This window comes from Dipteris shenzhenensis, chromosome 22 (genome assembly GCF_047967505.1).
Source record: "Dipteris shenzhenensis isolate YYH24624 ecotype China chromosome 22, Dip_SZ_1.0, whole genome shotgun sequence".
Classification (NCBI taxonomy): Eukaryota; Viridiplantae; Streptophyta; class Polypodiopsida; order Gleicheniales; family Dipteridaceae; genus Dipteris; species Dipteris shenzhenensis.
This window is the reverse complement of record NC_141617.1, coordinates 29,768,812-29,795,283: the sequence shown is the minus strand read 5'-3', so window position 1 is coordinate 29,795,283 and position 26,472 is coordinate 29,768,812. Positions and strand designations below refer to the sequence as shown.

The 26,472-nt window shown below is 40.3% G+C and overlaps 2 protein-coding genes and 1 pseudogene across 2 annotated transcripts in view; 2 read left to right on the top strand and 1 right to left on the bottom strand.

Moving 5' to 3' along the window:
- The window catches only part of LOC147887970 (pentatricopeptide repeat-containing protein At1g06140, mitochondrial-like), a 197,711-nt gene extending 176,632 nt beyond the window's left edge, over positions 1-21,079 (top strand). The window contains exon 2 of the mRNA XM_087393483.1: positions 20,990-21,079. The gene's annotated coding sequence lies outside the window, so the exon portion shown is untranslated. The remainder of the gene's footprint in view (positions 1-20,989) is intronic.
- LOC147887969 (pentatricopeptide repeat-containing protein At2g27610-like) lies at positions 17,462-21,305 on the top strand (annotated as a pseudogene).
- Positions 21,306-22,595: 1,290 nt separating this feature from the next.
- Positions 22,596-26,472, bottom strand: part of LOC147887968 (uncharacterized) — a 320,694-nt gene continuing 316,817 nt past the window's right edge. Inside the window, exon 14 of the mRNA XM_087393486.1 lies at positions 22,596-22,675. The gene's annotated coding sequence lies outside the window, so the exon portion shown is untranslated. The remainder of the gene's footprint in view (positions 22,676-26,472) is intronic.

Sequence of the window (26,472 nt, the reverse complement as noted above, 5' to 3'; positions counted from 1 at the left end):
TCAAGAGTCTTCTTGCTTCCTTCAACAACCTAAAGGCAGCTTAAAGACAACCCTATGCAAACCTTAGTTGATGCCGATGGTTAATGGACTAGTCATCTGTAACCGAGGATATTAGTTGTTAAGTAGATTATCACATGGTACCTACTATGGCATATGGATAGAGGTCAAAGGTAAGGTGGTTCATAGCCTTCATGGAAATGCATGCAAGTTAAAAGGACAAAGAAGCACCTTGAATGCATCTGCAACTTTAGTGCCAATGCCATCTTCCTTTAGGAATGACAATGAAGGTTGCACTAGAGTCCGTTAACATAACATTACAAGACTGAGAAGAGATAAATTTATAGAGCTACTTTTTACAAAATTTGGCGTGGATAATTTTGTAATGTGAAGATGCCATCAAAGAAACGAATGTCATATTGTAAGACATGTGATGAATTGAAAAATGCCATTGAGCATAGTAAATGTGAGAAATGTCAAGGAAAATATATAAGATGGAGAGCAATCCATTTACATCGTGTGCAAGATGCTAGAATGGTGTATGCTTCTTGGAGAGAGGAAGCTATTCCATATATCAAGAAGTCTATGTGCATCACCATTGATGGCATGGAGTAGAATACAACTTCTTTACCTACATTTAGACGCACCCCACCTCCATTGGAGGGTAAACTAAAAACACACTTGTGTGGAATATTAGTACATGGATTCTGACTCTTTTGTGATCTATGGATTGATAGCTTGCATGAATCTGATAGTAACCAAGTGGCAACATCCATCATAAATGCAATACAAGAGGTCAAGGATGCACGTGGATGTTTACCTTGCATCCTATGTATATAGGCTGATAATTGTTGGAGAGAAAATAAGAATAGATACATTTTTGCTTTGTGCTCTGTGCTAGTTGGTTTGAAAATATTTGAAGAAGTGGAGGTCAGTTTTCTTCTTGTCAGCCATACACACGAAGACATAGATCAAATATTTAGTGTTATCTCTAGAGAGTTGAAGTCAAGGGATGTTTTGACAATAAACGACATGAGACATCAAATTGGGAAAAAGATCAAAGGTTCTCAAAAGGAAGAGTCAGAAGTGGCTATCTTGGAGAGGATGGTAGATTGGAGAGTGTTCATAGAGCCACATTTGAAACGAGGAGATGATGCACTATGTGGGCACACAAATCCACACTTCTTCTGGTTTAGCATGCATGACAACACTCCAGTGATGCAATGGAAGTACTACTCTCAGTGATCTCAATGGAAGTACTACTCAGTGGACGTAGATCATTTATGGAGTGCGCCATACACTTTACTAGAACGAATCATCCCCTTGGAGGAGACTACATTCATTCTCACAAAAAACAAAGCACTTAACAGGGATGAAATGAAAGGCTTGCAAGCATTCATTTCTCACGTTAGGAATACGATGCAAAAATACCGAGAGCAGTTCGAGAAAAATATGGAGATAATCATGGGAAATAAATCTCTTGTCAAATATCTAAAAGAGCAAGAAAAATTATCGAGCATAGATCCTCATAGCTATTTTGGCCGCAACAAATTGAGTCAAGAGAGATTCTACATTTGCTAGAGAGTCCACTATAGCTGAAGATATGGAAGAAGCTAAGCAATGCCATTTCCCTCGCAAATTTTATGGTAGGAAGGGTGATAAGGCGTTGCTAGATTTTGTACCATTTGATGAAATCCAAGAGATTCTTTTTGTTGCCGTTTGTGTAGCGGATCAAGAATCAAAGTTGGATAACCAAGGTGGACCAATTTGGGTTGCAAAGGTTGCTTGGATAGCAAGGGATGAAATGGGAATCCTTAGCACATTCACGGCGTTCTGGTACGAAGGCAAACCATTAAAAAATATCCCAAAGAAATATACAATGAAACAACTTTATGAGGGTTGTTTGGAAAAGAAACAGGAATGGGTTCCAAATAAAGAGGGCTTGGCTAAAGTGGAATTGAGTAGTATCATCCATTGTTGGAAATCAAGGACTTGAAATCTTAAAAAGAAGCATGGGTACGATGTGGAAAAAAGTATCACAATCCCTAATAGCAGCCTCACACATATAAAATATTGTTTAGGTAGACTTGATCTAACTTAAGCTGCAATAACAGAGTATGATGCCTCAGAAAGAGATTCTAAAGCATAAGAGTAGATATGTCCCTATGTGGCGGTCCCCTCTCAGTGATCCTATACATCATTTTCCAAAATGGTTATCCTTACACCACCTCTTTGTTGATATCAACAAATCTTGAATTATATCTATTAATAATTAAGTAATTAAGAAATTAATTATTAATTAATAAAAAAGCTAGCTAGTAATAAAATTAATTAATAATTAAAGAATTAATAAAAAGTAATAAAAACATTAAATTAATAATTAATCAAAAAACTATTTAGTAATAGAAAAGGATTAGTAATAAAAATTAATTATATAGAAATTAATAAAAATAAATAGAAATTAATAATTCAAGAATTAATTATAAATTAAAAACTCATTAATAATTTGCTATTATAGAGGGCTCAAGCCTTAGGTGGGCACATAAGGATCAAGCCCTATGTGCCCACATATCAAGGGGTGTGTCACATGTTGGGGGCACCTTCCTCTTTTTTCTATCAAAACTTTCATTTGGGGTCAAATGTGCCCATTGTACCTCCACTTTTGCTTCTACAGATCATGCTCTATGGAGATGGATATATGTAGTCTTGCGAAAACACCCCTTTTTTGAGTCCACTAGGTCAATTCAAGTGGAGATGATTGGCTTGGCGAAAAAGCCCAAAACAAGAGAGAAAGTCCAAAAATTCTAAATACAATGTTATTGTATTTGGTTGGTTTTTAAAGTCTTATAGACCCTTCTCCAAAGCCTTTAATAAACTTTCTTTCTCCCTCACCCTCCCTTCATTGCTTGCTTCACCCTCCCTTCCATCACTCTACCTCACCCACCTCTATCACAATCCACCAAGCCATGTAGACAATTTTCTCATTCTTCCATCTTTTAATCAAGATTATGGATGGCAAAGAAAATAGGCTTCATTCCATCAAACCTTTGTCACTTATGCCAAAAGTGTGAAAAACAATCATTAAATTGATTTCACTTTTAAAGGATTTTCAATTGATGTAAAAAGTGTTCTATGTTGAAAACCCCCTTGCTTTTTCTTGCCCATACCTTGATCATATCTCAAATACACAAATATGAATGAAGAAGATGATGAAAACTCCTTGCTTTGGTTTATTCACATCAAGAGGAGAAAGCAATGTTTACAAGACCGTACACATGTAATATGGGAAAATTCTATAGATTGATCCCTTGAAGAGATACATTTTTTAACTACCTTGAGGCCAAGTAAGAATTTTCTAGTAGTTGCAACACCTTCCCCTATGCCAAGATTTGAAAATATTATAAAATTGAAATACAATAGACTTCTTCTTGTGCACTGAGTGTACACTTGGCCATTTATGTTGGACTAAAATTATGATGTTAACACTTTTATGTCAAGTTTATGTGTTACAACTTATTGATCATTTGTTGACATACTTCGCACATATCAAAAAATTTGTAGTTAGCCTACCTCAACTCTTGGTGCAAAACACTTTGAACATACACATGCCACAATCAGTCTCTTGCATAGCACAAAAAGCTATGTTCTAGAGTGATTCCATTTCCATTAGCTTGAAGCTAGCTACCTTGAGATTTTATATCTCGACGCTCTTAAGAGGCCATGGTTGAGTAGTGACATGAAATATAACACTAACATTAATGTGAGGGTGGTTATATCACTTACATTCAAGGTCACTATATGGGTTAGAATTTTGGTGAGGGTAGCTTTCATATTTGCTGTGGTTGTGGAGTGCCTCTTTTGCAATATACTATGTGCTTCCCCCACCTACTTCATAGAGTCTATTTTTACTTTATATTGGTGCCAAAATTCGGTAGGGAGAGTTTAGAGAACACTATCACTCCAATTGTAGGTGCAAGTTCTTGAGCAATGGATGACAAACTCCTATTAATTTGAGAGAGAGAGAGAGAGAGTTTTTCCAAAGCAAGCAACATGTTGAGATGCAAAGTGAACTAGAATGATGATGAAATGAAGTGTAGAGTGAAGGGTTATGCTACTTATAATCATAACATAAAAAAGATTCCCTGAAAGGCCTAAGGTAAACTTAACCACATACCCCTTATATATTCTCCATTTCCTCCTATTCTCCTCATCCACACAACCTATATCCTCATTCTCACATAAGTCCCTCACCCTCTCGAAATACCTCACAAACTATAACCTCGTTCTCACATAAATCCCTCATCCTCTCTAAATCACATAAATCCTCATTCTCACATAAATCCCTCACCCTCTCCAAAAGACTCCAATACTCACTCAAGTAATCCTCCTCCAAGTACCTCCCCTCCTCCTCCTCGTCCCCTCTCTCCCCTCCTCTCCCTCATGGCCCTCCCTTTCCTCTCCCTTACTTTTCTCCCTCTCCTCTCCCTCTACTCTGCTCCTCCGCCTCCACTTCATTCCTCTCCCTCTACTTTGCTCCTCCCCCTCCACTTCATTCCTCTCCCTCTACTTTGCTCCTCTCCTCTCCTCTACTCCTCCCCCTCCACTTCATTCCTCTCCCTCTCCATCTCCCTCTAATTTTCTCTACTCCTCTTGGTTCCATCTCCTCTCAGTCTTCTCCCCTCATCTCCTCCACTGTGTCTCCCTCTCCCTCTCTCCCTATACTCCATTTTCTCTACTCCCTTATCACCACTTTCAAAGAGGGGAAGGGCACTCACCCTTCCCTTCCCTCCCTTGACTTGTTGCATGCACAATGAGGGGGGCAACACTGCCCCTAGTTGCACATGTAATAGGTGAGGGGAGGGGGGGAATAGAGGGGGGATAACTCCCCCTCCCCTTGAGACCTATTGCGCACATAAGAGGGAGGCGTGACCGCCTATTGCATGTGGAACAATGAGGAGGGGAGAAAATGGCAAGGGGTTGTCACCCCCTATATTCTCCCCCTCTCCTAGGATCTATTACCCGTTCTCATCCTTTGAGCGAGTTTTTTCAAGTGAAGTAGAATCCGAGCAAAACTCACCAAAAAAATTCACATGCATCATCATCATCATGTAATGATCCATTTGACATGATCATATTTTCAAAGATGCCCTTACGTTTTCAAAACACTATCCTATGGTTTTTACAAGCTCTTAACAAATGTTAAAGACAATGTCATGATTGGAAACACCAACATGGACACTATGAATTGTTAACATAATTTCAAAACACCATCATGGACACCATGCCAAATTTGGTTTATTTAAAATGAGTATTTATGAAGGCACTATCATCAATAACAAAAAAGGAAGGCTATTCCAATTGAAATCCCAATTATTTATAAAGACACTATCATCAATAGCGAAAAAGAAAGGCTGATCCAAGTGAAGTACAATTAGGAAGGAGGACAATACATAAAATTTTGAGCATCAAATGTCCATCATCTTGTCATGTTGATTGTAATACAACTTTCAAAATGGTACATGCAACACCAAACATGTCTCTCTATTCCATGAAATGATTATAATGCAAAATAGATGGACGTCCACCCCTCCATCGCCACTCAACAGGAGTCACACTCATCATTAATGAAGATTCTTTGCCTAATTCTGTGCCTTGGTCAAGGGACTTCATACCATGGATCATCAACCATGTCCCTTGCATAAACCAGTAACACACTTTGCCATAAAACCAAACCAAAAGGAGCACCCACCTTTAGACTACAATGCAATCATAATAGCACATATCAAAGCATTTAGTTACACCAAATCTGCAAAAGAACATTGATGAACAGAGTCATCAATTATATATCACCATATCACACAAGCCAAAATACAAAACAAAAGTAAATATTAAAAACACTAACACATGAGCCCATATGCAAATGAAACACCTTCCTATGTGATATAAGGTGATCATTAGTCATCAAATGGATTATTTCTTGTGTTCATGTCCACCTCATCATCACCAATATTTGCCTTTTCCTCCCTACCTCACTTCCTACTACTAACCAAGGGTAAAACATATGTTGTGACAAGCTTCTTGTCTATATCATTAGAGGCATATAGATGCCCTGTATTCAAGCATGTCTTGAGTATAAGGGTGGTGCCACATCCCAACTCAACACATACTTCCCCTAGCCAACAAATTAGCTCCACAAAACAAGCAAGGAAAGTGTGACTCCTCTCCAAGCCCCCCCACAATGCATCTCATGCTAGGCTCCTTGCAAGAGGTTCCTTGGGCATGTAATGGTGTATAGTAATTGCATGTGGAGGGCTTCTTCTCAGGAGGGATACAAGTCGCTATGTAGGAAATAGATAAATGCCCCATCTAAGAATGTTGCTGAGGTCTGCAAGAATGAACTCAAAAAAATTTGGCATGCTGGTCATACCATGCAAGATGAGATTCAACCATTGGAAACATGGTTGGCTTGGTGGATATGAGAGTTTTTCATTGGGATTCTTGGTTTGTTTCATAAGATGAATCTGGCATGTTTGTCCCTACCACAAATCTTTCCAAGGCTAAGCATGCAAGCATGAGGGCAAGTGTGGGACACATGGACCATATTTATTTATTTGAGGCCCCTAGGGGTGGATCTGTTCCTGGCAGTCCTTTAGATTGTAAAATATAATGCATATTTTAAAGAAATTATATTTGGATGTGTCTCTAGAATGGATGATACGGTAGAGTTCTTCTATGGCAGAGGTGCTGGGTCATCTTCGAGCAAGCAAAAAATTGGTTGACTTGATAATGATTCGATGCAAGAGATGGGTGTGAGGTCACTGAAAATGCAACAATCATGGGATAATCATATGGATTGTTTGTAAAAAATGTATGGTGCTATGGATCAAAATGAGATCTTGGAGGAGAATGGCCATAGACCAAAATATGGGACAACCACTGTGCACAAGCAGCACACCCTGCAATGTAGCTCACGTGGAAGGAGGAAGCTAGAGTACAATTGTGGAGTCAAAGGTGCCAAAAACAATGTTGTATTCACAAAATAGAGACATATAGAAAAATGACTTATTTTGGTTGCTTGCCTGGCAAAGGTAGAAGGTGTGGATGGCACATTGTGAAGGATATGGGAAGAGTGCTTTCGAAGTGCTAGCCCCATGCTTTCAGGGGTGACATAGATATCTAGATGGCATTAAGGAGGGAATTATTTGGTTTTGTAATGTGTCAAATGCTCACTCTTGGAATGTTGATGAAAGCTTGGTGATAGGCACGCCAAGATCGGCACCAAGAGTATGACCAGTGCAAGAGGGGATGTGTTTGTGGCAACACAAGGTGCAGATGCTTCAAACAAATGCTCCCATGGATTTTGTGCTAAGTGCCAGGGTTGGGGTTTGTAGGTCCCAATAGTATTTGACCTAGGTTCAGAGATGGGAAGGTAGTTGAATGGAGGTCCAAGATAAAAAAGAAATATCATGAGAACATAGAGAAGGGCCATACTTTGGATGCTTCTATTATTCAAGAAGCCATAGTGTTGTGCAATCTATACATTTAAATATTTCAAGTTCATATTATTCATGAAGCCATAGTGTTGCTCAATCTATGCATTCTATTATTTTAAGTTCATATTAATCTCACCATATTCTCATTATAATTTGAGCAACCAAGTGATGACGATGCTACATCAAATGCTCCCCTCAAAACAACTCATAGTCATGAATCCCCACTACCAAGTAGTTAGTATGATCCTAAGGCTATAGTACCTGTTGGAGGTATTTTCATTGTTGGGTCAAATACATTACCCACACTTCATATAAGCATGCTCTTTGAGTTTGTTTGTCATTGTTTGCTTGTGAGGGCAAGTTGCTGGTTAAATATGGCATTTACAAGGCCCATGATAGCACTAATCCAACATGTATCCAGGAAGACTTAATTGATAGAGTCGCAATTGTGAGACCATAATACTTTTGTGAAAGAATTTAAAGATTCCTTTGAGAGTGATTCATTTTATTGTGTAGACTATGTGATAGTTGTAACTAAGGCATCTGAGGAGAAGAGGCACCGCAAATTACTCATTGCATGTGAATGCAACAACCGTGATTATTAAGGGAGAGCCATTTGACATGTGCATAGATTTTTTGCCCAAGACAACCATTGCATGCTATGTGCCTTGGGCTTCTTCAATGATCAAGTCCAATAGGGGCACAATCTCTATGGTGATGGGGACTATTTCTTTTGTGGTCATCAAGGTAGATACCAACTATGGCACACAAGACCAACTTATCATTGTATACGGTCCACAAAATGAGGATAGGGTAGCGGTACCTTTCATACCACGAATTAATTTTCTTTTGTTTCAAAATTATTTAGGAATGCACATTCTCACTATGAACATCATGTTTATGCCACATCTTTCATTCATGGATGAAAGAATCTTTAGATTTTGTTGATTTGAGTCAAATGAGGACGGAATTTTCATGTATGCACTCATGAATGTGTCTTACATGCGTGCACGTGACACATTAGGAGTGTTTGACTTCACCATATTGGCTAAGATTCCGAAGGGTAGCAAATGAGAAGAGTTAAAGCAAGCATTCATCACCCAAGTCTTTGAGCTTGGACACAAATGAAAGGTGAGCACGCTTGGTTGTGAAAGCTCATGGTATTCTACATTGCACCAACTTGAACGGTAGTTGATAGATTACCAGTGCAGCTCCTGTGGAGACACGTGTGAATAGAGATCCATCAAAGCCATTTCTATTATACATGTGACCAAGTGCAGTGATCATCCAACTTCCTTTTCGGAGAGTGTAGATTCTTTCACAAGATGGTATAGAGGTGTAGATGCATACCAAAGGCAGTTAGGTTGATTACTTGCTATATTTGGAGACTCCCCTCTTGGATCTTCATGAGGATAGCGTGCTACAAATTCGATCCATTCTAATTTACTTCAAACCAACCGGAAGCTTCACTATGAATAGCTCAAGGCATGTCATTGCATTTGATGCAGAGTGACTACCACTTTGTTGACATATTTGAGGCACTATTTTGCTTTAGTTTGCCTTAAATAAGTGCCTCTCCTATGTTGATGTTCTTGTGTGCTTTTGATTTCAATAAAGATGACATTCGATGTTCCACTTTTGCAAATACTCTATTATGGCTCTTTAAATACATTGGTATTTTATTTCCTACAAGATATCGCTATACTAGTGTGGTTCCCTTATGCAAAGGCTTGGTCATCAATGATAAATCATAAATGTAAAACTAAAATAGCTAACACATTATCTCTCTAAATTGTGTTAGGAATCAAATCTATTTTATGATCTACTTCTCTCTCAAGGGGTAAACCATCAGGTAAATCATACGAAAAAACATCTTAAAATTCAAACGTTAAATCATTGAAAGAAGATTGATACTTTCAAAAACAATATTACTTCTTTCCGATGTAGAAGACATAAAATCACCAATAAAAGTAAGTTCATGGAGATATACCTCGCATTCTTCTTGGTGTAGTAGTTGTTCCAATTCCATCGAAAAAATAAGAGGAGAGTTGGGCAGATCATGTTCTCCTTGAATTTGGATGTTAATATCAACTTCAACTTTATTCGTAGGGAAGAGTGCCTTTACCTCAACATGATGGTTTGTTTAGGGAGCATGGCAACACGAAGCATTGAAAATGTTCATTAAGAAGCAATCCAAAAAAACATATCAATTGAAACCACAGAAACCCTTGATAGGTACGACATGGAAAATAATTATGCTTTCGTTCAAAGAAACTTGAACAACATAGATATACTTACATGCATCCTAGATTTTGTACCATCCTCATCTTATGAGGATTTACTTGATGTGCCTTGCAACTAAATTTGCATGTGTACAAGCTTAAAAACAAGACCTTGGTATATGCTAGCCATGTTTTCATTTGATGTGCTAAATCATGGCCTAACAAGGCAACACATCCAACTCTTTGCTCAAACAGTAGCATATTTGATATTTGTTACTTTGGTTACTCTGATGTGGTTATCCACTGAGTTACAAGTAAGCTTCAAAGTTCTTCATCACGATGGAAATTATTTGTCCACATTGTACAATGTAGTGCCCCGACAAAATAAACATTACCATGCCATTTTTCTTTCTAACACAACTAGAACACCCATCCGCTCTCCTTTACATCCAATTAAGACTAAGAGAAGATATGTAACATGGAGTAGAAGTGACGAGAAACAACTACAACATGCACTCCATGTTAATCCACACTTATCAGCAAAGGATATTGTTCTCATTTACAAAGAGAATAACTAAGAAAGCAAGTACACTATATAGAATTATAAATAAGGTCTATAGATTGCATAAACATTAATGGCCAATGCCTTTGATGGCATCTCCGCTGATGCACAAGGAGTACAAAATATTCCAAATATAATGCCCAAAAATGATAACATGAAAATAGCATTTAGTGGTCCATGGAAAAGAAGCATGCAAAACAAAACTGCTATAGAATTATACAAGATAAAAGTGAATGACACCCTTGGAACTTTAACCTTCCCTACAAAATTGAGACTCACGGAATGAAGTAAGAATTTCTTACAACAACATGATGTGATCACCCTAGATTTTCAAAGTGCTAGCTACAAGCAAGTAAAGCAAAACAAAGTAGATTGTTTTGCCAAAGCAACGAGAGACTCACTCAAATAAAGGCTTTCATGTAGTTGCTAAATGAAATTGAGGCACCATTGGTTGTTGCTGTTAGACTACCTTATACACAAATATGAGAATTATCATTTGATGGTCAATTGTAGTTGCATGGACGTGTAATTAATGCATTAACTAATGTAGGTAGAGTGCAACATGTTCTTCCAAGATTTATGACTGGCAATGCAACAATTAAATGCAAACAAAATTACATGAGTGGCCCTGTAAGACCACCAACATTAACACTTCATGCCTTAAAGGAGCTACTCAAAACTCCTTTATACAGAATGAGAAATGCTCAAATTAATACTCTTTGGGCAAAACATATTGAGCATGTATGAAATAGAGAATGGAAACACAGAGAATATCCAATCTAGCATTGCAGATGATGAAGTTCAAATAGACTCACACTTGTCCATGGAATATCGAATCTAACATAAAGGATGTCCAATCTAAAATTGCAGATGACAAAGTTCAAATAGATACACTTGTCCATGGAATATACACCAGTCAACAAGTGGTCGACTTTGAGGACAAGCCCATAGCAATCGCATCCTCAAAGGGTTTCTCACCTTTGAGCATCTTCAAAGACAAGCATTGTGAGAAACTAGTCTTCCCAAAGCATTCTATAGAGAACCAAGAAATTATAACATACCAACACACATAATCTACCAAAGCATTTTGCAATGGGAGGTCACCAACCAACACTAGCAATTTTCCCAGTGCATCAATAATATCTTCTTCAAAACAATGAAAATACTGGTGTGCCAAGTGCTGTCATCCACTTGGGTGAGAATGCGTAAAGGTAAACTAAAAGACAACACACTACATGCAAGGGATGTCATGGCCAATACCAACATTGAGAGATTATTACACTCTAACCTTGGATTCAAGGATTTTGCTTGCGTTAGAATAATCGTGGACTACAAGCAGAAGCTCATGAAGAATTTGTTCACAATGATAAGACAAATTGGACCTCCTTACTTTTTCGTTACATTCTCAAAAGCAGCATGGGAGCTCTTGATAAGTTTCTTGAATAAACTACAACAAAATAAAACCAACTTGGAAACATTCAACTCACCACAGCATACATAAGAAACTTAGTTTGTAATGTTCCAGTCACCACAACACAATATTACGTTCACAAATTCAATGCTATTAAGCAAGTTCTTAAAAAAGATATAATCATTTTAGGAAGAGTCATTGACTTCTTTGCTACAGAGTTCCAAAATATAGGAATCCAACACAATCATGGTCTTCTTAGGATTGAAAACACACCTATATATGGAGAATCATCAGAAGAAGTACTAATTACATTTATTGGATCGCTACATCACAATAGACTCAACGCTCCTCCAATTGCCAAATAATGAAATTCAAATGCACAAGCATAGGAAAACTTGTAAGAAGAGAAGGGATGTAAATTTGGGTTTCCACATCCACCAATGTGAGAAACTAGAATATTTCTTCCATTGGGCCATGATTTTAATACAAATGCAATGAAGCATAACATGACATGTATTGAAAATATACTATCTCAATCATACATAATGGAAGTACAATATGAAGAATTCTAGTAGCAGCAAGTAGGCCTATTAGAGAGAGAATACATTCTCTCTTACGAACAAAATTTCATCAACCAACAGTGTTATTGGGAAGGAAACTGAGAGACATATACACAAACAACTTCAGCCCTATGTTGTTAGCCCTATGGGGTGCAAACACAGATATACACTTCATTATAAACCCACGTGGAGCAATAGCTTATTCACATTATGAATTTAGTAGACAAGGCAACAATAGAGGCAGTTAGAAACACAATGAGTGAATACATAATAACAAATGCACCGATGAATGAGTGAGTACATAGGGTGAGAAACGCAATACGAAAACACTCAGCATATTAGCATGGAACTAGCGGTCTATCTATCATTATGGTAATCTAGCATTATCACTACCATTAATCAGTAGCACAAGAGAGTTCACATACATCAACACAAGTCCACCAGATGAGCGAACTTTGCTCTTGAAACGTACGTGGCAACTAGAGAAGATGGACCCACAAAGTAAAGAAATCCTTTTTGATGATATCCGGGCAACAAGGTGGAAGGATCAAGAGAAGCTATCCACCTAGGCTGACTACCCGGGCAGTAAGGTGGAAGGATCACTAGACATTGAGTCTGCATAAGCTCAGAGGAGCATGTGCGCTCAGAGAACTAGGAGTGCCAGGAAGATAGTAGGAGAAATTTGATAAGGTCATAGAGCCGTAGTTTGGTGGGAATCTACATCTCTTTTGTATTGTGTTTTATTTTGGATGAAAATATATCATTGTGGTTTCTATATTTGTCTTAGATGCACCGTCTATTTACTAGCTTGCACACACATTATGATTGTGAAGTACACACAAGTAAAGAAGTTTGATTTCGTATAGTGAAACATTTCTACGTGCAATTCATGGGAATGCTCTATTAGTCTTCTACTGTGGGATACCCTATGTCGGATTTCATTTCTAATGTGGTATTAAAGCACTGAGGAAGTTCATGAGAGCTGGAGCTTAAAGGCAAGGACCTTTCTCAAGGAAGACCTTGATTCATTGCTCGGATTTCATTTCTACTGTGGTATCAAAGCACTGAGAAAGTTCATGGGAGCTAGAGCTTGAAGGCAAGGACCTTGCTCAAGGATGACCTTGATTCATTGCTCAGGGGAATCAGCATTGAAGTATGAAGGATTGTACCCAGGCAAGAGACTCAGGTCCAAGCAAGTGTTTGAAGGATTGTATTGAGTTGGGAGGCTTAGGTTCAGGCATGTGTACAACACTCTAAACTTTATCCTTTTCATATCATTGTCATGGATAACAAATATCAGATCTAAACTTGATCATTTTCAGATCATTGTCATGGACAACAGATATCAGATCCCTAATTTTGGTGAGATGGGCACGCTCTATGGGATGAATTATCCATTATGGAGAATGAAGGTTTGGATCCACTTAGTATCGAGGGAGTCATGGGAGATTGTGAATGGGAGCAGCTGATAACTGAACCCACCATGCATACTCTAGCCACATCAACTACAGTAGCAGTGCTAGGACCAGCAAACCCTGTTTTGGTGAGAGCATGGTAGATCCATGATGTAGAGGCCTTGGTTGTCATTGTGAGTACCACAACGGATGCAAAGCTTCCTCACATATAGATGGCGAATACTTATTTTGAGGATTCCAGGACATTTTAAGAAGGACTACAAAAAGAAGGATGGTCAAAAGAAGAAGGGGGCCAGCTTAGAGTCAAAGGAGTCAGTTCAATTGGTGGTCAGAGAATAACTTTTCTTGGTGGCATCTCCCAATGCTGCTAAGAATAGGTATATGGACCTCGGTGTTACTGTCAGGATGACTGACATTGAGGAATGGTTAGGGGAGGAATCAAGGACCTTTGTAAAGGTGATGGATAGTGATGCACATGGCTAGAGGGGGATTCTTCAATAGGACTTGAGGACTCAGTGAGGTGTGACTTAGAGGGGGACAACACAGAACCACAAAGAGATTTATGATCTAGCTAATCTAGATTTATGCTTGGGATATAATGTCTTGGGTATGCTATTTGGTTATAGATCCTACCAGATGAAGGATGGCTTGAAACAGACCCTCAGAACTTGGTGCCCAGACAACTTCAGGCTATTCACCCACTATGAGGGGGATAGTTGGATGATGTTGGTACCTGTAGTGCCCAAGTTCGAAGGTGGGTTCATGACTGGAGGAGGTGGTGCCATCAGGTGCTACCAAAGATGGACTTGTGTACGATACTGGTGTGCTTATGCGGAATGGGACCTGGCAAAGTAGGAGCCACTGAATGAAAAGCTAGGAAGCTACATCAATGTGGCAATGATCCACAGGGCTACGAAATGGAAGCTACTAGAGCATCTTCATCGACAAATTGAGATGGGATCATTATGGTCAGGTGAGAGGGTGTGTTGGATTAGGTTTGGTCACCTCCCTAGTTATGAGCCCCCAAATGAGAAGTGCATCAAGGAGGTGTACCATAGAATAGTAGAAAGAGTTTTGGGGCTACCACATGGCCAGCAAATAGGCTGCCTTGTGGATAGTATGGAGAAGTGTGCATTGGCAAAGTAAGCATCTACAATTGGGCAGATTTGAGGCAGCAAGTTCGAGAGGCTCACCATGGATGGAGAGGGTAGGATTGTGAAGGGTATTCAACAATAATAGGTTGCAATGATAGGGTGCTGATGTCAGCAAGATGTCTGGGCAGATTGTGTGCAGATCTGAGGCTATTTGCAGGAGATCCAGATGATAGAAGGACCTTGGAACAGGGGCAGAACAACAACAATGGTGCACTATTTGGTAGGGTTTAGGGCTGCATAGGGGCGGAACTAGGCCCCTAACCTCGGCTGGTACAGCCTCAGCCAGTGGTTGGATACCATGTGGCTAGGTTGTCAGCAAACAATGGCCTCCAAATGGGAGCCCTAGAGGGCATTTATAGACCTCCCCCCTCCCTAGATGGCTAGTAGGGGGGATTCTAGCCAACACAATAGGGTTGACTAGTTGGTTTTGAAAGGGCCCTTTGGGCCTATAAAAGGCGATAATTAGGCCTTAGTTTTGCATCACTTGGAGCAGCAAATCCAGAGTAGAAAGGAGCAATAGGAAGGCTTCCCTTGGGCGTATATCCAGGAGGTGAAGGAGGCATGTAGTGCTACAGACTCAGCTCAAGAGAAGCTGTCCACCTAGGCTAACTACCTAGGCAACAAGGTGGAAGGATCAATTAGAGTGAGTCTACATGAGCTCAGAGGAGCACGCGGGCTCAGAGATCTAGGAGTGTCAAGCAAATAGTAGGAGAGCTTTGGTAAGATCTGAGGACCACGGTTTGGTGGGTCTCTATATCTCTTTTGTATTGTATCCGGTTTTAGACAGAAACATATCATTGTGCATTCTATATTTGTCTTGGATGTGCTATCTATTTACTAGCTTACATACACATCTATGATTGTGAAGTACACACAAGTAAAGAAGTTTGATTTCATAGGGAAAAACTTCTGCGCGTAATTCCTAGGGATGCTCTATCAGTCTTCCACCCTCTACGGGATTTCATTTCTAACACTTCAATCGCTGTTCAAAGTAGTAGTACTTCAACATCAACCTCAAGATCAATGTAAAATTACTAAGCATGAAGGATATAAGTTTGACCTCGCACAAGATATGGGTTCAATAATCAAGAAAAATGAATTCACTCAAGCGGCCTTTGCAACACATCAAATGTTACCTAATCAACAAGACTATGCTCTCTTCAGTAAACTTAGCATTGAATAATGACTAATTGTAGAGATGTGCTATTGAGGAAAAGGAACAACCCATCTCAAACGTTCCGTCTATTTTGATCGGGTAATGTTGGCACAGGAAAGACATTCACATTAATGTTTATCATACAAGGTCTCATGTGGCATTACTCACACAATGAAACAACAGATGACGATGCACCAAAGACTTTATTACTTGGATACACAGGTAAAGCAGCATACAATATCGGAGGAACAACCATACATTCTGTCACCTTTGCTAATGATAAATTATGCAAGCCTAACTGGTGAGAACTTTTGGGCACTATCAATAGTAGACATCCTTCTTTGTGGAGACTTACGCCAAGAAAGTCTTACAAAGGGCAATTGGATTTTCTCAGAAAAAGAATCTCGCTTGGCTATGATACCATCAGTATGGAGAGAAAACATAAAATACTATGAAGTAAAGAAACCGATGCGTCAAGAAAACATTTGCTTCATTAAAATCCTCAACAAATTGAGCATAACAGAATATTCTCAAGAAGACCTTGACAAATTAAATAAAGAATACATGCACTTGCCAAAAAATAAGGAATGCATTGCTCATCTTTTCTATAGAAATGTTGCAAAGGACAAACATAACTTCGAATTGAATGGAATTCACCTTTTTTCTCTTATCCGGTCCTCCTTGGTCTTCTTCGCTTTAAAGTTTCAACATTATTGCCTAAACGAACAACTACACACGGATCGTCCTAAGCGCTAATGGAGAACATGGGGAGGCGGGCGGGTGGCTGGCAGTAGCAAGGAGAAGTTGTAACGCATCAAATGCGTCATGCTACCTTTTTAGCAGGTCATGGTGGTGAATTATGCTGGTTTAGATGACGTTCCCGCACCGGGCTCAGCTCCACAATTTGGGCAGTGAAATGCTACGCCCAGTAGAAGCTAGCAATGTTCTTGCATGCTCGAATTCGCCTACTCTTTTTTTCGTGTGCCAAGATTGTCAGAACACCAATGGAGAGGGGACTTGCAATCATCTCTTCCTTCGTGTAGGCATTGAAAGAACACGAGTACTGGACTTGTGCTTTGCACGGGCAAAGATACATGACCATCCTTAACCACTCACCATCTAAAGGTGGATCTTTCCTCAGTTAGGCCAGTAGAAAGCGTTTGCTCATTTGATCAATTTCTGATGTGAATGATCTCGTAACTGGCTGTGGTTTAAGAGTAATGCAAGTGGCTGCAAGAGATCCAATTTGTGACCATCATCTCAACATCAGGTGGAGCGCATGAAGCACTTTAAATGCGATTCTATTCTTCTACAGATTATACTATTAGTCCAGCACAAAAGTTTCGAGGAATCCAGCTTGCTAATCAATTCACCTTGCGTATTTGGATTGGCTTTTGAAATTTTGAAATTGTCCCATGGCTTAGAGACCTTTCATCTCCTCCATTCATTCCATTGACCTTCTATCTCCTCCTTCCTCTCAAAGCTGAACTTCCATCTCCTTCATTCCATTGACCTTCTATCTCCTCCTTCCTCCCAAAGTTGCCTCTTGTCTTTCCACCTCCTCCCCTCTTCAAGCCTCCATCCAAGAGCTTCTTCTCTGTGACATGTGGCATGCGCTTCTCTTCCAAGCCATCAAGTGTCTCAAATTTTTTCTCTTCCAAGCCGTCAAGTGTCCTCAAATTTTTTCCCTCCTGTCCGTGGTTAATAGGTTAAAGATATCTCATGGGTTGGAGCAAGTATGATGGCGTGCTGGCACCCCGCAAAGCCTGGAGGGAGATTTGAAAAACCCGTCTCCAGCGGGGCAGAACAATTCTCGTTTCTGGCGTGGCGGTGAGGTGTACATTGCGGGGAACACGTATGGCGTTGGCATTTCGTGGCGATTCTGTTAGCAGGGTAGAACGGGGGAACACGCTTTCAGAGGCGCACAGGGATGCAAGCAACGAGCTGCTGGACAAGGATAGCTTGCACGTGAAAACCGGGTGCTGGAATGAGTCCATACGTGATTGGATTGCCCATCTCTGCAAATTCTGCCACAGCACCCCTCTGTGCGGACACAGCTCCTTAGTGGGTTCTTAGACGAGGGGCGACCTTGACGGAAGGAGTACTTCACCGATCCCCCCAAGTGATTTGACAATCGAAACAATCAGCTCAACTCAATCCTAGGCCTAGATTGAATTCATTGTAGCAGCCCACATTTCAAGCACAAACTCACCAACGAACATGGAGACTGCAAACAACGCCATGCACAGCTCCACGGCGCAGCTGCCAGAGCTTAGCTTAGAGGAGGCACTCGCTTCTTTGGAACGCATGCCCCACCCTCCTGAAAACTTGACGTACATCTTGCGCAAGTGCAGAAAACACAAAATTCAAGCGCATGCCCTGCGCTTGCATGCCTACCTGCGCAAACTTGGGCTGGAAGCTCATAAGTCATTCGGGAACTACGTCGTCCCCATGTTGGTGGAAGCTAGAAGCATGCGACATGCCCAGCAGGTTTTTGATAGATTAGTTGATCCGAATGAGTATTCCTGGACTTCTCTCATCACAGGTTATATTGAATGCGGGGAGTTACAGCATGCCTTCGTACTGCACCAAAAAATGCAGAAGGATTGTGTACATCCTAGTGGGTATACGTTTGTGCCCTTACTAAAGGCTTGTGCCAGGCTAAAAGATAAAGAAAGAGCCCGACAAATACATGCTGAGATTGCGAGAATGGGGTGCTTTGATGGAGATCCTTTTGTTGGTAACACCTTGGTTGATATGTATGCCAAGTGTGGCTTGCTTGCAAAAGCACAGGAAGTGTTTGACAAACTTCCAGCTCGAGATGCAATCTCTTGGAATGCACTTATTGGAGGGTATGCTGAACATAACCTTGGTCAAGACGCTCTGAACTGTTATAAACAGATGCAATTGGAGGGCGTGTCTCCAAGTGCAGTCACATTTGTTTGCAGCTTGAAAGCTTGTGGCGGCATTGGAGCCATAGACAAGGGCCGAGAACTACATGCTGAGATTGCGAGAAAGGGGTTGTTGGAAAGAGATCCTTTTGTTGGTAACACCTTGGTTGATATGTATGCCAAGTGTGGCTTGCTTGCTAAAGCACGGGAAGTGTTTGACAAACTTCCAGTTCGAGATGCAGTCTCGTGGAATGCACTTATCGCTGGGTATGCTGAACATGACCTTGGTCAGGATGCACTGAACTGTCTCGAACAGATGCAGTTGGAGGGCGTCTCTCCCGATGCGGTCACATTTGTTTGCAGCTTGAAAGCTTGTGGCAGCATAGGAGCCATAGACAAGGGCCGGGAAATACATGCTGAGATTGCGAGACGGGGGTTGTTGGAAAGAGATTCTTTTGTTGGTAACACCTTGGTTGATATGTATGCCAAGTGTGGCGTGCTTGCAAAAGCACTGGGAGTGTTCGACAAACTTCTGATTCGAAATGCAGTCTCGTGGAATGCACTTATCGCAGGGTATGCTGAACATGATCTTGGTCAGGATGCTCTGAACTGTTTCAAACAGATGCAATTGGAGGGCGTCTCTCCTGATGCGGTCACATTTGTTTGCAGCTTGAAAGCTTGTGGTAGCATAGGAGCCATAGAAAAGGGCCAAGAAATACATGCTGAGATTGTGAGAAAGGGGATGTTGGAAAGAAGTCCTTTTGTTGGTAACACCTTGGTTGATATGTATGCCAAATGTGGCTTGCTTGCAAATGCACAGGAAGTGTTCGACAAACTTCCAATTCGAGATGCAGTCTCATGGACTGCACTTATAGCAGGCTATGCTGAACATGACCTCGGTCAGGATGCTCTGAACTGTTTCAAACAGATGCAATTGGAGGGTGTCTCTCCTGATGCGGTCACATTTGTCTGCAGTTTGAAATCTTGTGGCAGCATAGGAGCCATAGAAAAGGGCCAAGAAATACATGCTGAGATTGTGAGAACGGGGTCGTTGGAAAGAGATCCTTTTGTTGGTAGCACATTGGTTGATATGTATGCCAAGTGTGGCTTGCTTGCAAATGCACAGGAAGTGTTCGACAAACTTCCAGTTCGAGATGCAGTCTCATGGACTGCACTTATCGCAGGGTATGCTGAACATGACCTTGGTCAGGATGCTCTGAACTGTTTCGAACATATGCAACTGGAGGGCGTCTCTCCGGGTGCAGTCACATTTGTTTGCAGTTTGAAAGCTTGTGGCAGTATAGGAGCCATAGACAAGGGCCGAGAAATACATGCTGAGATTGCGAGAAAGGGGCTGTTAGAAAGTGATCCTTTTGTTGGTAACACCTTGGTTGATATGTATGCCAAATGTGGCTTGCCTGCATATGCACAGGAAGTGTTCGACAAACTTCCAGTTCGAGATACAGTCTCATGGAATGCACTTATCGCAGGGTATGCCCAGCTAGCAGAGAGTGAGAAAGTTTTTCTTATGCTTGACAGAATGAGAGCAGAAGACATAAAACCAGATGGGGTGACATTCCTTAGCATTCTTACTGTATGCAGTCACACAGGTCTTGTGGAGAAGGGCCAGACATACTTTGATTCCATGAGCAAAGAGTATGGCATCATGCCAAGTATTGAGCACCATAATTGCATGGTTGATCTCCTTGGCCGTGCAGGCCAATTAGACAAAGTAGTAGTGATGATAACGAAGATGCCGTTAAATTCTAATCTCGTGTCATGGCATACTGTGTTGGGTGCTTGTCAGAAGTGGGGGAATGTGGAGCTTGGAAGGTGGGCCTTTGAACATGCAGTGGAATTGGACAAAAAGGATGTTGCAGCCTATGTCTTGATATCTAACATTTATGCAGATGCTCACATGCAGGAGGACGCTAAGCAGGTTGAGTTAATGAGATTAAAAGAAGCATGGAAGAAGCCAGGACAGAGTTGGACTGGAGGAATTTTGTGTTCATTTTTGGTAGGGGATACAGGACCTTCCCAAAGCAATTATATACATGAAAAGCTAGATGATCATTCTTTCAAAATAAGGGAAAAAGGATATGTATCATATTTGCATTGGCTATCCCAGGACATATCTGATAATCTAAAGGAATTTGAGTTATGTGGGCACAATGAGAAGGTGGCTATCACTTGTTCCCTGATTAATACACCCAAGGGGATAACCCATACACGTAAAAAATCTTCAGGTTTGCAGAGACTGTCATTTGGCTACAGCACTTATATCCAAAGTAGAGCAGCGAAGTATTCTTATCAGATATGCTAACTGCTTTCATGTTTTCAAGAAAGCGTTCTTGTGGGACTATTGGTAATTCTAGTGTAACTATGGTAGCATTTATTTTTTTACTTGAAATGCTGATGCTAGTATGACAGAAACATAGGTGAAGCAGAATCAAACCAGGAGAATGAAAGGCTGAAAGTGAGTTAGGATCACTAGTGCTTTAGTGAACAAGGTTGTGAGTTTCAAGAAATGCAGTCTCGTTACCTCAAAAGACATTTGATTTCTGACAGTTTGTGACTTTTTCATGATATCGTTCAAGTGTGGTGTTTGCATTTTGTCTTATTACAGATTCGTCCCCACTATACTGAATCCCCTTGTTAAAGTGGACGACGTCTTCTATGAGTAGTTCCTAGTATTTCAGTTTTGAAGTTTGTTACTAGGCTATTATCTTTATCTTTTTTCTCTTAAGAAGGTGTTATATCTACTTTGGCATGCATCTTTGATAGAAGCTTTTATGACATTATAATATGAGATTTTACGAGTTGAAATGATATTGTTATTTATTTGGTTACTATATTCTCATGGATGAACATGTGCAACCAGGTACTTTAGGGTAGCCTAAGTCAAAGTGCTTTAGCCATACCATTGAGGAGAGATTTGCAGGCATATTACAATGGTATGGTTGTGTAAGCTAACTCTACTTAGGTTAATCTAGTTATGTTAGTTTGGGGTTTCATACATAACCCAAGCTTGATACTTTTAATTGTTGTTGAATGAATTTTTGCTCCTCCAGGCTCCTCCAGTTTGTATGAGCTAACTCTTGTCTCCCGTTTGGTCAACTTCCAATAGGCCTCAAGCTCAATAAGTATGACACAACTGAATAATCTTGATGGTATGCCTCATAGATAGTAAATGGGCAACCTCATTTATTTGTGCTGTATGAGGCTTGATATTACTTATGCTACATGGTTGCTCTGCTAGTTTAGGCATTGTCCCACAATCACATTGAAATGCAGTCAAAAAGGTTCTTAGACACGTACATGGTACTCCCACTTTTGGTTTGCATTATGCTTGAGATTGCAACATTGACTTTTATGGGTACACAAATTAGGATTGGTCAGGACAATGATGACTGATGATCTACTTTTGGCTGTTGTTTCTCATTGAGTTCAGCTTGCATTTCATGGCTTAGCAAGCTAGGTCTCTCTTGCATCTAGTGAAGTGAAATGTAAGACAACAAACGCAACCACTATGGAATGCTTGTGGTTGAGGAAGTTAAAACATGATCTACATCATTCAAAAGATAGTGTGGCCACTCCCACTTACTGTGAAAGTCAGAGTTGCATCGCCATAGCAAGCTATATCGTCTTTCATGCTCACATGAAGCATATTGGAAGTCATTAGCATAACATTTAGGGTTGTATTGAGGACAAATCCGTTGACCTCACTATTTTCCATCCAAGCACAAGAGGTAAGCACCTTTACCAAAACCCTTTCCATCGATACATTTGTAAATCTTCAAGAAGGCCTAGCGATCTACAAAAATGATCAATGAGAAGTTGAAGAGGCATTGTTTTATTTATTTGCACTTCCATAAGTTGATGTATTGCTAAAGATGAATTTGTGGAACCATGGTACTTTAGGTACACTAGGGTGACTCTCCCCTATTTCTAATCTATCTTTATGTATCTATTTGAATTATATATATGCACACACATACACACAAGTAACATGATGTCATGACCTCTACACCCTTATTGGTCTAATATAAAGACATCGTGCTGCAATCACACTAAAATCATTACCTTTGAACCAACCTTTTAAGATCATAAAAGGAGAACATCAACATACACTATAACACATCCTATAAACATTAGACGAACCAAGATAGATGTGTGCATATGTGTGTGCATATGAGAGAGAGAGAGAGAGAGAGTATTATAGTCCACGAAAGAACGAAAGGTCTATGAGACTAAAGAAACTCGAATCTGTGATGGACTGAGAGTCCATCAAAACCAAAATGTCAGTAATGGATTGGGAGTCCATGCAGTGTCTTAGAAGACTTATGTATTACATCAGTTAAAGACTAAGTATCTCCACATCTACATTTTGTGCCTTAGCCAATTTGAAATCTTTAGTGAGAGCAATGTCTCATGAGCAATTGCTTTAGCTAATTATTTTGACCTCAAGCTTCCCATGCTTTCTGAAGTCCATTACCCTTCATCTTAAGCTGTTGAGGGGTGGAGCTTCTGTTATCCATATCTTGGTGCCTTTCAGGCTATGGTTTGGTGAAGAATTGCAAACCTATCCTCTCATGTCTTGAATGTGTGATGGCATGATTTTGTGGTGGCCGTTGACTTGCTCAAAGGCATGCTAGAGTGATCTCCAAAGCTGACTACCCTTGGGTCTGACAAGGCTCAGGGTGGCACAAGGCAGAGACTCTGGGATAATTTTTCCATTTAGGAGCCCCTATAGGTCTAACATATTTGAAGTTTCTCAGGAGGAGGCTAGCCCAGTCTGCCTCAGGGTGCAAAACTGCTTTTATTACCCATGAAGATGCTAATATAAATGAGGCATGTTGAATGTTTATGGCTCCTAAACCCCCTCATTTTTTGGTCTCGTACAGTAATACCACTTAACTTTGGCTATTCTTCTTTTAGTGTCAATGCCACCCCAAAGGAAAGATCTACACAGTCTGATAAATTTTTCAAGACCAGTCTTGGAAAGGAACCATTAAGATAAATAGAAGATGGAGATAGGGTACATGCAATGATTTAGAATAGTCCTTCTCCCTACTAGGTTGGCTTGGAAACCTCTCCACTTGTCAAGTTTGGCCCTAAGTCTGTTTAGGAACCAATCCCATCTGTCCTCCTTCATGGAGACCCCAAATCCCATGGGAATCCTTAGTAGTCTAAAGACTTTCCCCTTGGGAACCTTTTTGCAGCCTAGCTTTTCAAGGATGATCGGCTCCTTATCTATCAATATTGCATAACTTGTCTTGGAGTGATTGATTATAGACCCAGATGCCACACAAAAAGTATCAAATGCATTGAAGTGCTGTGGTGACCTCTTGAGGTGTATTCCTTAGAGTGAGGTTGGTGTCATATGCAAAACGTTGGTTTACTAGTTGGAGACCATCAAGAAGGTCAATTCTTCTGAGTGTTCCCTATCCCCTCTTGAAGTAACCATCCCAAGGCATCAGCAGCAATTGCATAGAGCAGAGGAGCAAGAGGACAGCTCTGTTTAATATCTCTCTTTAGCAAGAAAGGTTGGGTCATTTTCCCGTTGAAACAAATTCTGGCAGAGGTAGACAAGAGAAGCTTGACAAAGGTAATGAGCTGGTTACCAAGGCCCATGTCCTTCAAAGATAAGAGTAAAAATTCCCAGCTTAGTCTGTCATAAGCCTTGTCAAATTCAACTTTGATAAAGCAAATTTTCTTGATGTGTTTCACTAGCATACTCACAACCTTCCTAGATGTTTGTGATAGCTTCTAGTAGATGCCTTCCTTTGATAAATCCTTTCGGTTCAGGTCAAATCCATTTGTCCATTCTGTTTTGGAGTCTTGATGCCTAATCCTTCCCTAGAATCTTGTAGCTACAATTTAGCATTGTGAGAAGTCTCCAATTCCTTGATTCATGTTTGTCACCCTACTTTGGAATGAGCATAATAACTCCACCATTTAGACAAAAGGAAAGCTGCTCCAAGGTCAAGCTTTCATTCCAAACTTCAAAAGGCAAGGGCTTACAATTTCCCAAAAGCATTTGTAAAATTCACAGGGTAGTCCATCCTCACTCAATATCTTACCCTCAACCATAGCATAAACAGCATCTTTCAATTCCTGGAGTGTTACATCTTTGTCAAGATGCACTCTATCAAACCCTGGAACTGTAGTCTTCCTAGCATTACTGCACTGTCTCCTTGCATCTCTAATATTCTCAATGACCTCAGTTGTTGTGCTTAAACATGTCCTAGAAATGTTGCCTAATGAAGTCCAAGTTTTCTTCATTTGAGGAGGCTTAAAGTTTTCTATGGTGGGTCTATCTATCTTGCTTGCCCACTGGTCTCTAAACTACACCTTGGATTCATTAATCTTGATTGGCTCTTGTATTCGCATTTCCCTCTTTTTTTCCAACAATCTTTCTTGGGCTTGTGTAGTTCTAGATCTTCTAGATCCTTTTTGAGACTATCCACTCTTCTAGCACGAATGATTGCTCTGTTCTCTAGCTTCTTTTAGGATTCTTTAGGTGTTGGAAATAGCTAGCTAAAGCCTCTACTGCAGAGGTTTCCAAAGAAAAAGCATGCACCCAAACCTGGTGATGTCATGTTGAACAGTCTGAAGCTTGAAGAGTTTGGGATCAGCCTTAAACCAAGATGAGCTTTTATTCCCTTTGCCAAAATGAAGCATTGTTATTACAATTTTGTGATAAAAAAGAGCTAAAGAAGAAAAACAATAATTTGGAGGCAATATTCTAGGCCAATAGACTTTGGGAAACATAGATTCTATCTAATCTTGCTTCCCTTCTGTATTCCCCCACTTGTCTGTTACTTCAAGTAAAATTTCCACACGTGCCTGAGTCAACCACTTGAAAATTTTCTTTGAGTTCAACCATGTTAGAGTCCCCTAGTAAAACCGTGTTTAGGCCCACCAACCCATTTAAACCATCCCAAGTGCATCTTCTTGACTGTGATCCAGTGGGGGCATAAATTGAAGCCAATGTAAAGGAAATGTTTTTAATTCTGCAAGATAAGGCAATACATATGTCTGCTCTATCAATCTGACTATCCACAATGCCTTCATTGAAATGGGAAAGCACCCCCAGAGCTATACCACCCCTTCCATTTTCATTTCTAATGTAGTACTAGACTCTTATCTTGTCATCTAACCTCAATCTTTATTCGAGTATCTCTTCAATTACCTTAGCTTCTTGTAGGGCAAGAAAAGTAGGGGAAAGAGCATTGGCTCTCAACCAACTGGAGAGTTCTTGACCTCTCATAGGATTAGTGAGTCCACACACATTCAAGTGAGAAAGAAAATGGATTTACTTACCATTATTGCTTTTCCCCTTTTTTTCCTCGGGGGGGCAATCTTGCTCTTGACCCAGGAAATTCTTCTCTTGTTCAAAATGGTGGCTTGATCTTTATCTTTCAGGGTGAATTCTTTCTTAGCTTCAACACTATGTGGGGGAATTCCTCTTCAGAATCATCTCCATCAGTGTCACTCATAATAATGGTTAATTTCTTCTCAAGCTCTTGGGACCATCCTCGCTTAACATCTTCCTCTTGGGGCAATTTTTGACAGTATGTGAGGAAATCCCACATAGAAAGGAGGAAT